At 41.1% G+C, this 4,716-nt stretch overlaps 1 protein-coding gene across 6 annotated transcripts in view; it reads left to right on the top strand.

The window, feature by feature from the left end:
- The window catches only part of IP6K2 (inositol hexakisphosphate kinase 2), a 29,246-nt gene that overhangs the window by 626 nt on the left and 23,904 nt on the right, over nt 1–4,716 (top strand). Inside the window, exon 1 of one of the 6 annotated variants that reach the window (XM_019931622.3) lies at nt 991–1,205. The exons of 4 other annotated variants lie outside the window; for them this stretch is intronic. The gene's annotated coding sequence lies outside the window, so the exon portion shown is untranslated. Of the gene's footprint in view, nt 1–990; nt 1,206–1,286; nt 2,141–4,716 lie in introns of those variants that run through there. One more of the 6 variants, XM_033864903.2, reaches the window with a different exon arrangement.

Genomic DNA, 4,716 nt, shown 5'->3' with positions numbered 1-4,716 from the left:
GTACGGTTACCTGCGGCCGGCAGATGTGCAGCCATTTTGAGTGTTGAATGTCAGTTGGGCTTGTCAGCTGGTGTCTGGTGGGGGAGTCTGCACACCTAACCTTCTTATCCCAAAAAGTCCTAAAATGGATCCGGGGACGTCTTCTTAATAGTGATAAGCTTCACCATGGATGGAGCTTTCATTTCGTTCACGTTGGATTACAGACTGTTTTTTGTCTTTTGCGTCCTAATGATTTGTTTCATTTTTGGCTTTTATTCAGTTTCATATATTAAAGCCGAATTGCGGAAAAATGAGTCCAAATATTGTGAAAAGAAAATGTAAAAACCAGTAAAATCTAGTGCTCTTAAATACCGGGGAAATAAAACTAATCACTGATTGGAATGAAGCATTTTGGTAACAAAATGTACATAGAACAAGAATAAGATAAAATCATCTGAAAAAATAGTTTTAAGTACTAAAACTTCTAAAAAGTGGTAACAGAAATGTTGCAGATCACAAGTTTTATGATACTTTGTATAAAGCGCCATAATTACAGTAGTTTTGATGAATTCTAGTATTTAATTAGTTGCTGTATTAGCATTTTTATCAGGGTAACATTTTAAGTGAACTAAAATGCTTATTTACATAGATTGCTGCTGTGGAGTTTGTGTAATTGCATCCTGTAATCTGGTGTTAAGTATTTAACGAGAAGTTTCAGGGCAGTATTGTTATTGTTTTAACTTTAACCACTACCAGAATTAGAAACTGAGCAAAATGAATACTTTATCATATTGATGTAATAGGCCAGTGAGTGGATCACTTAGTAACTTTTTCTGGAGGCAAACATCAGTTGAACGGTTAACTGTTACTCCAGCTGGTTGACCTGCTTTGTGACTTTAGAGTAAAATTCTCAGGAATTGTTAGAAATCAGGTGGATGAGAGCTAGGACTGGAGTTGATACAATTGTAAAAACCAGTTTAGCAAATGTAATAGACTTCTTTTTGTTTCAAGGCTTCGCAGGTGACAGACAAGTACATGGTATACCAGCCCTGTAGCTGTCTGAGCAGTGGAATGTGTGAGGAAGGCACAACTTCTGACTGATGAACCTTAACCAGTCTTCTTTGCAGAGGGGTGCAAGGGGTGCCAGAGCCTTCCGTAACACCGTAGGGAGATATCACCGGTATCTAGGCAACAGGGATGAGCCTCCCTGAGGCCAGCTTGCTGAGGTGAAAAATTTCCATTGTTTGGTTCATAAAGAGGATGCACTGGGGAAGAATTTTTCCTTTAAGTGACGTTGTTTTACCTAATGGGGTAATCACCTTAGACAAATTGAACACATTTTTGTGTAGTAGATGATTGCTTTCATGTGATTACATTTTAAAGCATGTTTTTGTTTTTTAAATTATATTTTTGCCTATTTGCATACCAAGTAATAAAAGTAACAAGTAATACTAGTGTTTTGTAATATATTCTGGTAGCAAGGAAGGGGCCTTTTCCCCCAAAATTGAATTTAGCGTTTACCTCAGAATTTGAACGAAAAGAGTCTCCTAAAATGATGGATACTTGGTTTGGGTTTGTCAACCATCCATCCATCACCAGCTTCTGCAGTTACCAACTCCTAGCCAATGTTGTTTCATTTACACTCTGCCTTCCTCCCCTCCCCTTAAAAAAAAAAAAAAAAGCTGAATTTTTTTAGGAAACCTATCCCCAAAGTGTATATTATCCAAAAGTATTTCATTATACATTATTAGTGTATCTCTAAGACAAGGAGCTACCCATGGTTTTTACACCATTATTATGCCTAAAATACAATGATAATTCCTTAATTTTTTTTTCCAAATATTCAGTCATGGTCAAATGTCCCTGATTGTCTCATTATTTTTTTATAGTTGTTTGTTCAAACTGGGATCCAGATAAAGTCTGCATATGGCATTTGATTGAAGTGTCTCTTTTGTCTCTTAAATTTATATATGCTTACTCTGTTTTGTAATTTATCTGTTCACACTGTCATTTATCCTGTAGGGGTTCCCATATGCTGGCTTTTGCTCATCACACTGTGTGCTTGAGACCTTTTGACTCTGGTGGCTGGCTTTGAAGGAGTCACACCTGTATATCTTTTCAGTGAAGAAGTTGTGTTGGAACTGCCAAGGCTCATTCAAAAGTGAGCCCCAAACCTTGAACTCTGGGGGCTGTCAGGGACCTATAGGGCCACACAGTGCAAGACCCTCCTCCTCCCTCTGTGTCATGTGGTCCAGATTTTCCATGTGGAACAGAGAGGAGATTCTTACCCTTGGCCTCCAGGAGGATGAAGATGTTTTGCTCCTTGTCTCCTTACAGACCTCCTCCTCTCACACTGACCTTGCACCCTCTGCTCACAGGCTGTTCACAATCATGGGGGCCTCAACCCAGTGCTCTTCTTTCTTTGCACATTACTCTTGGGGTGCCTTCTGCCTTCCCTTTGTAGGTAATTCCCAAATCTGTTTTCAAGTTAAGTTCACTCAAGCTTCGCTCCCACTGCTTCCAGCTGTCTGCTGTACATTTCTTCTTGATTGCTTGATTATCCCTTATATTTAAGTGTCTGCAGCTCAACTCACTATCTTCTCAGCTGTTTCTGACTTCATGAACAAAACATCCTTGTTCTGACTTGTGAAGACTCAGTATCTGACTCATCCCTCTAATTTGATTCCCTGAATCAGGGATTCTGAAGATAGGGTCCATAGTTGCCCACTCCACAAATTGTATGCAGAGTTCAGTGAGGCTGTGAATTTTCAGGAGAGTCCCACAGTTGTCTCAGATTCTCTAGGGGGTCTGTTGCTCCCTCAAGGGTTAAGGACAGTGTGCTACACTTCGCCATCTATCAAGTCCTGCTTCTTTACCTTCTCCCCCTCCTTCCTTGGTTCTTCTGTGTAGGCTGGGCAGGGCAGCTGGCTCTGTGGGTGCAGTGGAGAAGACAGGAGACTGTGTGCCCTGCCATGTATGCCACTGAGTAGGGGAGGTAACATTAAAGAGGTCCGAGACAGGTGTCTGGAGATAGCAGTTCTGTTGTCTTGGTGACCCTAGAACCTGAGGGCTGTCAGGACAATTTCCCACCACCCCCTGCCCAGCAGTTGAAGTCAGAGCCTTTCTGAAGCCAGGTTTTTCCTCGTCTCTGCCCGGTTAATTTTCCTAACATAAAATGTCGCCACCATACTCCAGAATCCAGTGGCTCACATACTTTATAGGTTGGGTCAGAGTGAAACAATGGGTGAGATCTTTTAAAATCTATGCTCCCAGCGATTCTACTTCTAGGACTTTTTCGTACAGAAATACTTCACAGGTGTGCAAAGACAGATACAAGGATGCTCACTGCATTATTGTGGTAAGAAAAAAGTTGGAAATAGTGTCAGTAGGGAAGTCGATATATACATTATGATTTTGTGTGACTATTATACAGCCTTTAAAAAGACTCATATATAGACAAATGTAGCAAGATATCTAAGTCATATAGTTTAGTTGGGGGGGAAATGGCAAAACAGAGGACAGCTATTGAATGATTCTACTTATATGGGAAACTGGAGTACTCAAATTAGAGACAGCAAGTTGAATGGTGGTTACCAGGGGCTGGGGAGTAGGGAGAGTGGGATTTATTATTTAATGTGTATAGTTGCAGTTTGAGATGATGAAAAAGTTCTGGAGATAGTGGTGATTATTGCACAACAGTGTGAATGTACTTCATGCCACAGAACTGTATACCCCAAAATAGTTAAAATGGTAAATTTTATATTGTGAGTATTTTATCACTATTTTTTAAAAGTTAGGTGAGAAAACTAAAGCTGATTTTACTTGGGAAAAAAAAGGCAAAACAACACATATAGCCTGATCCTATTTGTGGAAAGAATAGAAAAATGCACTGAAGAAAATCTACAGGATAAAGAGACCCCAAACTAATAATGGTGGTCATTTTATCACACTTGTAACCAGTTTAAAAATGTCTTCTTTTAATAGCTAAGCAGGATGTCCCTTGGTACTCCATTCTTCTGCCTGTTGCGGAAGCCCCGTTTCTTCATCCGCCTCAGAAAAGTGCAGGCTTAACATGCCCTCATCCACTTATACTGTCAAGTCCACCCTCTGGCCTCCATCTTCCATTGGACTTTTTGTAGGAACTGGAATGGTGGACAGAGGACAGCTCACGTTTGAGGAGTGCGTTGCATGTAAGCCAGGCAGTAGGCTAGATTTTTAAATCTTGTTCCCACCTTATGGCACCTACATAAAACTACCATGACTAGTTTACAGATGAAGGCAGGCACCAAGAATAGGTAAAACACCATTTATACCCAAGTATAAGGCAGGCCTCAATTTGTCAGGGAGATTTTATTTTATTTTATAATTTATTATTTATTTTACTTATTTTTAGCTGTGTCAGGTCTTAGTTGCGGCACGTGGGATCTTTTCCTTGCGGCGCACGGGCTTCTCTAGTTGTGGCACGCAAGCTCCAGGGTGTGTAGGCTCTGTAGTTGTGGCGCGTAGGTTCCAGAGCACGTGGGCTCTGTAGTTTACAGCACGCAGGCTCTAGCTGAGGCGTGCGAGCTCAGTAGTTGTGGTACGTGAGCTTAGTAGTTGTGGTGCGTGGGCTTAGTTGCCCCACAGCATGTGGGATCTTAGTTTCCTGACCAGGAATCGAACCCATGCCCCCTGCATTGGAAGCACACAGTCTTAACCACTGGACCACCAGGGAAATCCAGGAGTTCTTTATGCCAA

The sequence above is a fragment of the Tursiops truncatus genome, chromosome 10, assembly GCF_011762595.2.
Source record: "Tursiops truncatus isolate mTurTru1 chromosome 10, mTurTru1.mat.Y, whole genome shotgun sequence".
Classification (NCBI taxonomy): domain Eukaryota; kingdom Metazoa; phylum Chordata; class Mammalia; order Artiodactyla; family Delphinidae; genus Tursiops; species Tursiops truncatus.
This window is presented reverse-complemented; position numbering and strand designations above follow the sequence as displayed.